The sequence below is a fragment of the Corapipo altera genome, unplaced genomic scaffold (assembly GCF_003945725.1).
Source record: "Corapipo altera isolate COAL_440 unplaced genomic scaffold, ASM394572v1 105, whole genome shotgun sequence".
Lineage (NCBI taxonomy): Eukaryota > Metazoa > Chordata > Aves > Passeriformes > Pipridae > Corapipo > Corapipo altera.
Window position 1 is genome coordinate 1,877,361 of NW_020884965.1, and position 11,574 is coordinate 1,888,934.

The window sequence follows — 11,574 nt, forward strand, 5'->3', positions numbered from 1 at the left end:
TCCAAGTCACCCTCTCACTCCTCCCAGCATCCTCCTGCTGAGAGGATGTCTCCTGTCTCCTGCTCCCAGACAGCTACTGTCCCCTTGTCCCATATTGGAGCCATCCTCCAGCCCTTGTCCCCCAGGGCCAGCAGGAGGAGGGAGGTGTCTTTTCTCCTGTCCCCTCAGACTTTTTCCTATCCACTCTGTACATGGGGACACAGAGGATTGCCTGGGCTCCCTGGAGATCTGCTCTAGCACATCACAGGCCACCTTGGCCAAGAGCCACAACAGGTTGTACCCACCATGGCCAGAAAGGTGCCAGAGCCCTGTGGGGACCCTCCTGTAAGTTTTTCATTATCTCCTTCATCTCCCAGGTGGAAATCACTGCTGGCTGGGGTCTTGATCCATGGGATTTTCCACTGGGTTCAGTGTGCAGCCCTTTGAAAGTAGAATGGTGCTGAAAATGCCTAAAGTCTGAGGTGTTTCCATCTGGTCTTGTCACAGGAAGGTGATGGGGGCTTTTCCTGCTCCGGGGCAGCAGGAGTGTGTCTGTACCACAGGAGCTGCCCATCAAGGCCTGTAGTGCCACCTGGCTCCGAGTTGTGCCCACGGCTGCTCCCAGCACCGTGGAGGACAGTGAGGACCAGTGCCAGGAGAGCAAATGTTGCTCAAGACGTGGATGCCAACAGTCTTCCCCGTGTGTGACCATGCAGCAAGGAGTGGTGAAAGGAGAAACCGTCTGCAGAGGACCCTTCTTTTGTGGTTAGCAGCCCCAGTATATCTTGCATTTCTCAACTTCTTCCACTCCAGTCTTGACATAAAGAAATTGCAGATCTTGCCTTTTTCCTGAGGGCTTTCCAACCACGCTTCAGAGACAGCCTCTTGCAGGATTTTCCTGAGGCTTTGTGAGCCAGGATTTCACGTTAATCTGGAGGCAGTAAGTGAGCACCTGAGATGGTGCCATGGACATGGCTTTTACTGTTGTGTAGGACACAGGCTTACAGCTTGCTGATTAGTTCTCCATTCACAGTGCTGGAGGCCTGAACTTAACAGTTATGGTTTCTGATGCTGCTGGACCCAGACAGTTTCGAATCCGATTTTTCATCAGTGGGATGTTGTGTGGCAGCTAGACAAGGAATCAGAGTATCCATGGAAAAAACTGTGAATCACTTTCCTTGGTTGACCCTACCTGAGCTAAAGCATCCCTGCTGAGAAACATGGAGGCACATGTTCAGTGCTTTACCAAACAGGGTGCTTTGCTGTTCCTTTACATGGGTTTTCAGAATTGCCCCATGATAAGTTATATTCACTCCAGATTTCTAGAGCAAAGGTTGATCCCAGGTGTGGCACTGTGCCTCTCTGGATGTTTGCTTGGAAAGATGCTTAAGTCTCCTGCCACAAGGACGCAGGCACAGGTGGTGCAGTGCAGTGTTTAAAGCACTCGAGGGAGTTTGCTGTGACTGACCAGTGTCCTGGGCACAGAGCTGGGCTGGGGCAGGTGGCAAGGCAGGTGACAGCTTTTCATCACATACGTTGTCAGAAGGTTCCTCCTTGGGATGGCAGACTGGGGAGGAGATGGGACTTTTTTTTTAATTGATGTACAGCTGTTAAGTGGCCAGTCAGGCTTTCTGGTCATCTGAGTTGAGCCCGAGTTTTTCCTGTGTGCATGAATGGTGCCACCATCATAGGATCACTGGGATGGAGTAATTTTTTTGCTCTGGGGTTTTGGCAACCTTTGGAAAGTGCCAGTTTCATCATCAGAGCCCTGTGCAATGCTCTGCGTATGCCAGTGCTGCTTCCAAAGGACCGTGATGTGGATGGGGAGGAATTACTTGAAACAAGCAACAACTTTACTGAGCCTTAAGTGAAAGCAAAAAAAATTGGTTTTTAATTTTCTTTTTCTAACATTGCACTCAGGCACTTAGAGGCTGATCTTTTTAATTCAAATTTTTCACTTTTTTTCCCAAGGATGCCAGCCTTAAATTTGTGAAATCTGTAGAAGTCTTTGTGGTGTTTCAAACCTTCCCAAAACAGATAGATGTCCCAACATGGGAAAGTTGACCTGAAAAATTCACAGGGTATAAAATACCACTGAGGGACTCTCTGGCTCCACTATCTTCTGGCACCATCCTTGGCTTCACCTTTTTATTTCCTTTTCTTGTTTTTCCTGACATCCAAGAAGATTGTTTTAGACAACTTGAGGTGGTTGATGCTTTCCCCTGTGTATTTTTGCTGGTGGGAACTGAGATACTCCAGATGTGGTCAAAATTAGTGGAACCTTGTCCCTGTGCCCTGGGAAGGACAGGCCAGCCTGTAGTCAGGGTTGGTGCAAGCTTGCACAGCACCGGATAAGATAGGAAGGGGTCTGTAGGGGCTTTCTAAAAAAATTTCATAGTAATAATACCACTGCAGTAATAACACCACAGTGTTCAGTGAGCCCAAAATAGGGGCTCCACAGTTCCCACTCTCCTGGCACACAGTCTTTGGGGTGAGGAAAAGTGGAAGTCTTTTCCTTTTTTTAAAATGCCTTATGATAATAAGTCTGAGCATCCCTGGGATCGTGCTGTTCAACACTGTGGATAAAGGAGGAACGTCTCAGTTGGGACACCTTTCATCTGGATGCCTGCGTTACCTGTCAGCCCCCCACGCTGTCCCCCAGCATCTCTGCTCAGCTCTCTGCAGAGTTCTACCTCTCTGTGGCTGCTGCTGCTGATCACCTCAATGCCACGGGACCCTCCCTATGCCCTCTCTCCTCTCGTTTCACAAAAAGTCACCAAACAGCAAAATGCAAAAGTTTTTCCAGCCCTGCAGGGAGAGGTGGGCAAGGGGGGGGGGAAGCATAGCCTTCCCACATGCTCTGTCTTTCTCCAAGGCCTTTGTTTTCTTAGAAATCTCAACTTTTCCAAGTTGCGTGTGTTACTATGTAGGGTTTTGTCTTTTTCCCCTGCCCCAATTAGATTTTGGCTGCAAATTCCTTTCTACTCTGTGTGTTCTTATTAATGTATAATGTTTCTATAGAAATCATTAGTGTGTCTCTGTTGTACACGTATAAATACCCGTGTTTGTATCCGTAGGGCTGTATATGGTGTGGGCACTCAAGCAATAGGGGTTCATATATATATATACAGTGTGAGTATGTGTGTGTATACCCGGGGCACACACTCTGTTTGTGTGTGTATCTATGTAGTAAGTGATGTATACACTCATTTATTCACCATATATTTTTAATTCGGTTAATGGGCAATATGAGTATTAGTTCCGCTCTCAGGATTTCTCTACACGTGTTTCGTGCAGAGCAGCAGTGGAACTGACCCAGAGCAAAGCTGGGGCTCCTCTGCTTGCTGTGAGCAGCATCTGATTTTCCTGCCTGCTTCAGAAACTCCCTGTTCCTCTCCATTTTGGTGCCTCCAGCACAGAGACTGTAGGAAAGTTACTCCTTTTTCTTTCTGTGTTTTGGTTGCTGCCCTGAGTTTCCCCAGCCTGTAAGTATGGCTGGTTCATTTGCACAATGCCTACCCAGACCCTGAGGTTTCCAGTGGGGCTTCCAGCTCCTGCAAGCACCGAGCAGGTGCCGATGCCTCCCACCTTCCCCTGACCAAGATGGGTGCTCCACCTGGGCCTTCTGCATCCAGGACTTTCGGGTGGCCTGTGTTAGGCACTGGCATTCCCTCTCAGCCAGTTTCCAGCGTCTCCGCAGGAGAGGTATGAGGTTTCCTGGTGGATGTGTCTGCCAAGTGCTCACCAGGCAGAAGGCAGCCCAAGGCTAGTGTAGGGCTCTGGTGTTTATTGAGGGGTTCACATTTGTTGGCCTGTGAGGGACTGAAATCAGTGGGTTATTTTTGAATAGATGGAAATGCTGAAAGGTCTTTTCCTGTTGAAAGCAGGAGAGGCTGCTTGAACCCAGTCGTTGGAAGTGCATGGTCTTTGCATCACTGGAGATTTCTGATGACCAAGAGTGCTGTAAGGGTCCAGGTAGGGAAAAGTTTTAACCCAAAACATCCCCTATTTTGCTATTTCAGTTACACATCACAGAAGGCAGTGCTCCATCATCTACCAACAGTCCTGGCTCACTGGGGAGGTCCCAGATGATTGGAAGTTGGCAAATGTCACGCCAGTCCACAAAAAGGGCCGGAAGGAGGACTCGGGAAACTACAGGCCTGTAGCTCAGTGCCTGGCAAGGTTATGGAGCAGATCATCCTCAGTGCAGTCCCACAGCACCTACAGGATGGACAAGGGATCAGACCCAGCCAGCACGGGTTTAGGAGGGGCAGGTCTTGTCTGACCAACCTGATCTCCTTTTATGACCAGGTGACCCACCTGGTGGATGAGGGGAAGGCTGTGGATGTGGTCTATCTGGACTTCAGCAAAGCCTTGGACACCGTCTCCCACAGCATTCTCCTGGAAAAGCTGCAGCCATGGCTTGGACAGGGGCACCCTGTGCTGGGTCAGGAACTGGCTGGAGGGCCAGGCCCAGAGAGTGGTGGTGAATGGGGCTGCATCCAGTTGGGATCTGTTCACCAGTGGTGTCCCCAGGGATCAGTGTTGGGCCCAGTTCTGTTTAATATCTTTATTGATGATTTAGATGAGGGGATTGAGTCCATCATCAGCAAATCTGCAGATGACACCAAGCTGGGGAGGAGTGTTGATCAGCTGGAAGGCAGGAGGGCTCTGCAGAGGGACCTGGACAGGCTGGAGAGCTGGGCTGATTCCAATGGGATGAGGTTCAACAAGGCCAAGTGCCGGGTCCTGCACTTTGGCCACAACAAGGCCCAGCAGTGATACAGGCTGGGGACAGAGTGGCTGGAGAGCAGCCAGGCAGGAAGGGACCTGGGAGTTTGGATTGACAGGAAGCTGAAGAGGAGCCAGAGTGTGCCCAGGTGGCCAAGAGGGCCAATGGCATCCTGGCCTGGATCAGGAACAGTGTGGCCAACAGGTCCAAGGAAATGATTCTTGCCCTGGACTCAGCGCTGGTGAGGTCACACCTTGAGTGCTGTGTCCAGTTCTGGGCCCCTCAGTTCAGGAAGGACATGGAGGGGCTGGAGCAGGTCCAGAGAAGAGCAACAAGGCTGGTGAAGGGACTTGAACACAAGTCCTATGAGGAGAGGCTGAGGGGGCTGGGGCTGTTCAGCCTGGAGAAGAGGAGGCTCAGGGGAGACTCTCTACAGCTCCCTGAAAGGAGGTTGTAGCCAGGTGGGGGTTGGTCTCTTTTTCGAGGCAACTCTCAGCAAGACAAGAGGGCATGGTCTCAAGTTGTGCCAGGGGAGGTTTAGGTTGGATATTAGAAAGAATTTGTTTACAGAGAGGATGGTCAGGCATTGGAATGGGCTGCCCAGGGAAGTGGTAGATTCTCCATCCCTGGAGGTTTTTAAGACGAGACTGGATGTCATCAGTGCCATGGTCTAGTAACCACGGTGGTAGTGGATCAAGGGTTGGACTTGATGATCTCAGAGGTCCCTTCCAACCCAGCTGATTCTATGATTCTATGATTCTGTGATTCTACTGTCTTGCCGCTGACCTTTCAGCACTTCAAGGTTGCTGGTTTTTCGGACTGCCCCACAAATGCATCCTTGCATAGGTTTGTGCAGCCTTCCTTTTCAGGCATTGAGGTCAGTTTGGAGTTTCTGCAATGCTGTGCTGTAGGTGGCATGTTGCATGGGGAGGCTTTAATGGAAATGTTTGGGTTTGCTGGAGCACAGAGATGGTGGCACCTGCAGTGGGTGACATTAGTATTAAGACTCACTTAACAGCAATGCCATTTGTAAAGCACATTCGTCATACAAATATTATGCTGATGCTTCGAAATGTATTTTAAACTCCAAGCTTGGTATTAAAATTCCCAGGTAGGAAATGCTACTAATCAGAGATGAATCATTCTTCATCTCTCATGAAAAGCTTGTGGGTGTCAGACTCTGCTGTGGGCTAGCATATGACACTCTTTAAAACATGCCATGCAAAGTGAGTGTGGGGACTTTTAGGACTGACACTTGAAGAAAAATGTTACTGGGAGATCATGACTGCTTTAGCCAAGCAAAGCATCCAACAGAAGTGTATCAGGTTTAATTTTTCTGAAGCATGATGTTTTGTCCTGCCAGCACTGGGAGGGAAACAAGGCAGTGGAGCACAGGGAAGTGTGTGGCAGAGGAGGTCACTCAGCCTCCAGCAGAGATCCCTGAGTTTTCCTGGTGTTTCCCAGCTGTTTCCCCGTTGTTCTTCAGGTGCTCTTGATGCTCTCAGCAGTGTGCAGACCCTGAGAGAGGCAGGCTCTGCTCAGAGCTGGCACTGCCATATGCAATGCAGTTGCAGGATTTGCTGTCCCCCCGGCATGAGCTCCCGACACATTCCCCCACCAGCTGACCTGTACAGGCACCTATTGTCTCACAGTGTGTCCATGGGATGAGGGCTTAATAGTCTGACTGACGAAGGCTGGGAAGCTGTTTGGGACACATATGTGCTTAATCAGAGCCTGGCTCTGAGAGCAGCTGTTTCCTGTCTTTTCTCAGTTCTGTCATACAAAGCTTGAATTTTCTTCTGTTACAAAGGGGGCCCCTCCTTGGTGTGAGGTGATGTTGCTGTCACTGCCCCGCTGCAGAAGGGCCAGGGCTTCAGGCCATGCTGACCCGCAGCAGCCATGGGGTCAGCCCAGGCTCCTCTGTTCCGAGGGCTTCTGGGTCTGACTTGGCAGTGTCCCACACGTCCGTGCTGTGGCAGTGGAGGTCCCTGTTAGTGACAGGCATGGAAAGGCCAGGGGAAAGGCAGGGATAGCTGGAGTGCCAAGTGATGCAAAGGAATCAGTTTGTTCCTTTTTAGTTGTGCACATATGAATGTATTGCAGTTTTGCTTATTGTTGTGAAGACAAAAGCATTCTCATTCTTTTTCTTCCTCTTTGACTCAAACAGATCTCCCCTCCCTGCCCAGACTCCTAGTTCAGGCCCAGTATCCCAGGGGATGCATTTGTCCAAGTCCCACCATCCCAGCAAGGGTGGGTTGCACAACCCCTCCCAAACCCCAAGTAGTCAAAAAATCATCTGATGCTCAGCCTCCCCGTGTGGGGAAAGCCCTCAAGAATCACCATGTGTTTTGATGTAACTGTGATGTCAGCCACTGTGGCCCATATGGGTTAGTCCCATCCTTATGGTTTTCCTCATCCATGTACCCCCACACAGCGTTCGAGAGCACGGGGCATGCAAACTCTACTTTAGAGGTCAGTGACTACATTGGCACAGTCAGCACTCACTGAGGGCAAACACTCCTGTCTTAGCACTGGAAAATTGGTATTTGCTGATAATGGCAAGGGAGAAATGCTTTGTTCGGCCCCAGATTGAGCATTGCTGCTATCTCTCAAGAGAAGGTGTCCCACAGCAGTGATGGACAAGAAGTCGTTTTCTGATGAGGATTTCTTCTCTCTCTGTTACTGTGACTGTTGTGGACATCTCTGATAAGCAGCTTAAGGCATCTCACTTACCTGTTCCAGTCCTGCCAGCAAACGTAGGATTGGATTAAACTTTTATTACCTGCAGGAGAGTAAAACCCAGTAATCCTTTGCCAAATAGCATTTACATGTTGTAGTGTGTGCTGGGATGTGTTTACACTGGCTGAAATTTGCAGACCTGCCTCCAGATTTCCATGCCTTCTCCCCATCTATCTACCTGCCTGTGTGTATCCTGTCATGGGCCATATGTCAAGGACCAGCAATATCCCTCAGGCATCCTGCAGCACTAAGCCAGTACAGAAACACTCTGTGCACATGCTCAGCAAGGGCTGCAGGACCTTCTCAGGGCACCTGGGAGGGAAACACTCAACTGTGAAGATAATCTTGAGTTACTCAGCTGCTCTCGTCCTCCTGTATTTAATCCTCATGAAGCACAGCTTGATGAACTACCAGCTCCAGTTAGCACAGGTGAAGGAAAGGACAGGGTTCTGCAGCGGAGTATGCGGGCAGGAGGCTGATCAGCAAATCTGGTGAGCACAGAGCAATGCACAGCCCCTTTTCTGTGCAGGGGGAGATGGATGAAGTATGTATCAATGTACATGCATTTTAGGGTATTAATTTTAGGGTTCTGTACCTCTTTGGAACATGCCTAAGCCAAAACGGTCTCTTGGTCTCTCTAGACAGCACCAGCCATTTTTCTTCAGGTTCAGAGCCTGGGAGTGAATGTTCCCTTCTAATTAGTTGCAGATTGCATGGAATAGCTTCTCCCTGCTCCATAATTCTCTTTCAGTGATGACCTGTGCTGCTGCCTACCCCCATGTTTGGGGAAGGCTCAGCCACGAGGGTAACACAAACCCCAGGCATCTTCTCCCAGCTGAGAGCACTTAAGTTTTGCAGCCAAGGTGCAGGGAGCGGCAGAGGGACGATAGCCACACACTGCCTGCCCTGCCTGCAGAGCTCCAGAGCGGCCATGTGCAGAGCAAGAGAGGTTGCAAAACAGCTACTTAATGTCCTGGGCTCCCTTGAGGTTTTGTTTTCATCAGTTTTTAGCGTTCTGCAGAATTCTGTAAATGAAGCGTCAGTGGATTTTGGAGCAGAGACAGACAGAGATGCCCAACAGGCATCTGGCAGGATTGAAATTTTTGAAATATGTTTGAGAGCGCAGCAGGAACATGTTGCTCTCCTCTGAACAGCTCTGTCCTCTGCCCGTACCATAGGAGAGCTGACTGGCCGCTGTGTCCCTCTCTAGGCAGACCCAGCTGTTTTACTGGTGTCCTCCCAACCCTAAAAGATTATGCCAAAAATAGGGCTAATTTCATCCTTCACTTTGGGGGGTGGTTTCTTTTTCCTTCCCTATTGGGCTGTGGCAGAGGCAGTGTCTCTTGCACAGCACATTTGGGAAGATGCCATCAGAGGCTGCTGTTGTTTGGGGTCCCCATGCTCTGTCTGGCTTTCTGCTGTTATCTGCTCAGTGTCCTGAGGATTTGAAACCAGCTTTCTGCAGTTACGGTAATAAGCTTTTTCTTTATTCCTACCAGCTCTTTTGTAACTTGAAAAACATAATTTTCTAGGTACTCGATTCCCTGGCCCTTGTGGGAATGCTGCTCAAAGCACCCGACTTGCCAAGATGACTGCTGTGAGCATATACTGCTCCTTTGGGCCCCAAAAGAGGAGTCCAGCCCTGTTTGCCTGCTGAAATGCTGAAGCAGCCCCCAGGCTCAGGCTGGCAGGATGCTGCTCTGGGGACAGGTCACATGGGACAGACAGCCAAAGTAAACAGAACCCTCTTGCCCTCCTTGTCCTTGCTGCCTGCACAGTCATTCCCATCAGCTGGAAGGGGATGTGAAGTGAATTTCCCTTCTGCTGAAGAAAACTAACAGTCTCTTCTATGAGTTTGTGGTTGTTGGGAAGAGCAAAAGAGCATTTGCCAAGTGGGACACTGAAGGAAGAGGCCAGGAGGTTGTACGTGTAGGGCAAAGAAGAAAAAACCCATGGCCTATGTTGTAGCTGTTTCTTGCAATTATTTCTAATGCCAGCCTTGGGATGGGATTCAATTTTTGAGGTCACTGAAATTACCTGAAGAGCTGGTGTTGCTTTTAAAACTGTGGGAGCTGCAGACCTGTCTCCAGGCAGGACCAACCTGCACAGGGTGTGGGACCCTGCCATGGTTCAGCCCTGGGACACAGGGTGTTTGGGGCTCTCCCATCCAGCTGTGCTGTTCCCCTGCAGTACATGTAGGCAGGCTATTGAACCAAGCCTGCTCTTGCAGAAGTCCCTGAGTTCTATCTCCTTCCGGGCAACAAACCTCTGTGTTTTCCCTGGCAGTGTGTGTTTGTATGTTGGTGCAGCATGGGGCTGGGGAGTTCAGGGTACCAAGAGGATGCCACTGCAGGAGGAGCACCCAGTTTCTCCTTCAACCATTAGGAGCAGATGCTGTCTGCACCAGCTCAATGACCTTGGCCTTTTTTTTAGTTGTATCATAGAATAAAAAATGAATCGTGCCCTCATTCTCCTTCAGGCCCTGCCCACCGGGCTTCCCCTACCTGCCCCGTGTCTCAGTGCTTTCTCCCTCCAGGTTTTTGATTTGCTCTGCAATTGTGAACTGCTCCAACATTAGTGTGGTGGAACAGAGGAGCAGATCGGTGTCCCAGGGCAGTCTTTTTACGTGCTTCTGGTTGTGCTGGATCTGGGCCTGCTCTCACTTCTCACCCCAAATCCTTCTGCTACTGCTGCTAAAAATAATCCTGCCAGTCCAAAGGTTATTGATCGTAGGGGTGTGAGAATTGCACCTGAGTGCTGTTAGTGCCCAGGTCAGTACCTGGAAATGCAGAGGGTAGGGACACTCACCTGCCTCTTTCCAGCCCAGGACTGTGCTCAGTGTCACAGCCAGCAATGTCCTGTACCCTGTCCCCGCTGCCTGTGGCTGGGTATTCTGTCATCCCTCCCCCATGCATGGGCTCCAGGCTTGGCGCTGGGGCTTGTGAGACATGAAATTAAGGAGCAGGACATTCACTTTAGCACTGTGGCAGTCATGGTTTCTGCCAGTGCATCCTCCTCCTCTGTGCTGTGTCTGCAGCAGCTGAGGATGGCCATGACAGAGAGGGAACACACTCATCCTGGTGACCAGAGCAGTAGGATGACCATGGCTCTTGGGACAGGCAGAGGAGGAGGCTGCCAGGCAGTGATTCACAGTAGGATCCAGTTTTGGATGCTCTGTTTCAGCCTTTGGAAGAGCCTGCCTCACTCCCTCCCCACAAAGTCCATTTTCCCCTTGTTTTAACTAAAATTAGAGGGGGATGATGACCTCAATTTGGTTAACATGTTCAGCTGCTCCCACCATGCCAGCAGGTCCTGGTGCTGCTGGGATTTGGGTCACAGTGCCCAGGGAACATGCTCTGGACCTGTAGCCCCTCCTTGCAACGACTCGAGCTGCAGCTCCACAGTGTGGCACTGGCTCACACTGGTCGTCCCCTGCTCTCTGGGCACCACGAGGCAGCCAGGGAGGGTTAGTCCAGGGGGAACAATCCACAGAGGGAGCCTCATCCTCCTCATTAGTGCTTAGGGCAAATTCTTAGTTTGGTTCCTCTGGGCTAAGCTGCAGCAAGCCATCAACCCTGAAGGGTTGAAGAGTGCAGAGTTATGCCTCAACTCCACTGCATGGTGCACATTCAGGCCACAGTGCAGCACCACTTTATTAGTGCCTCAAGTGGCTTGAACAAGACTGAGCATTTCTCTCTGTCTCCCCTTTGTCTGGACTCAAGAAGGAGCCCAGATTCCCTCCAGATGCCCAGGATGGCCACAGCATCAACCCAAATTCCTAGAACTGCCAAGAGAGCAGAGAGGCTCCTGTGCAGAAGCTGCTTGGAACAGCTGTGCTGGACAGCCTGGGAGGAAACACAAATTTTTACGACTTTATTTAATAAGTTATTTATATAGTATTTGCTTGGTAACTGAAATACCACTTTTGTCCTCAGACACCCACCAAACTGGCTGAAGTGGGGCTGGGAACCCCAGCCTCCTGCAGCCTCTCGTCCCTGCTCACCTCTCAGGAACCCCATGGAGGTTTCCACTAGGGGAAGGGGGGAGAGTGTGCAAAAAAAAGTGTATTTATTTTCCTTTAATTACCAGACTAATGCAAACTGACAGGGCAGGTGGGCATCCTC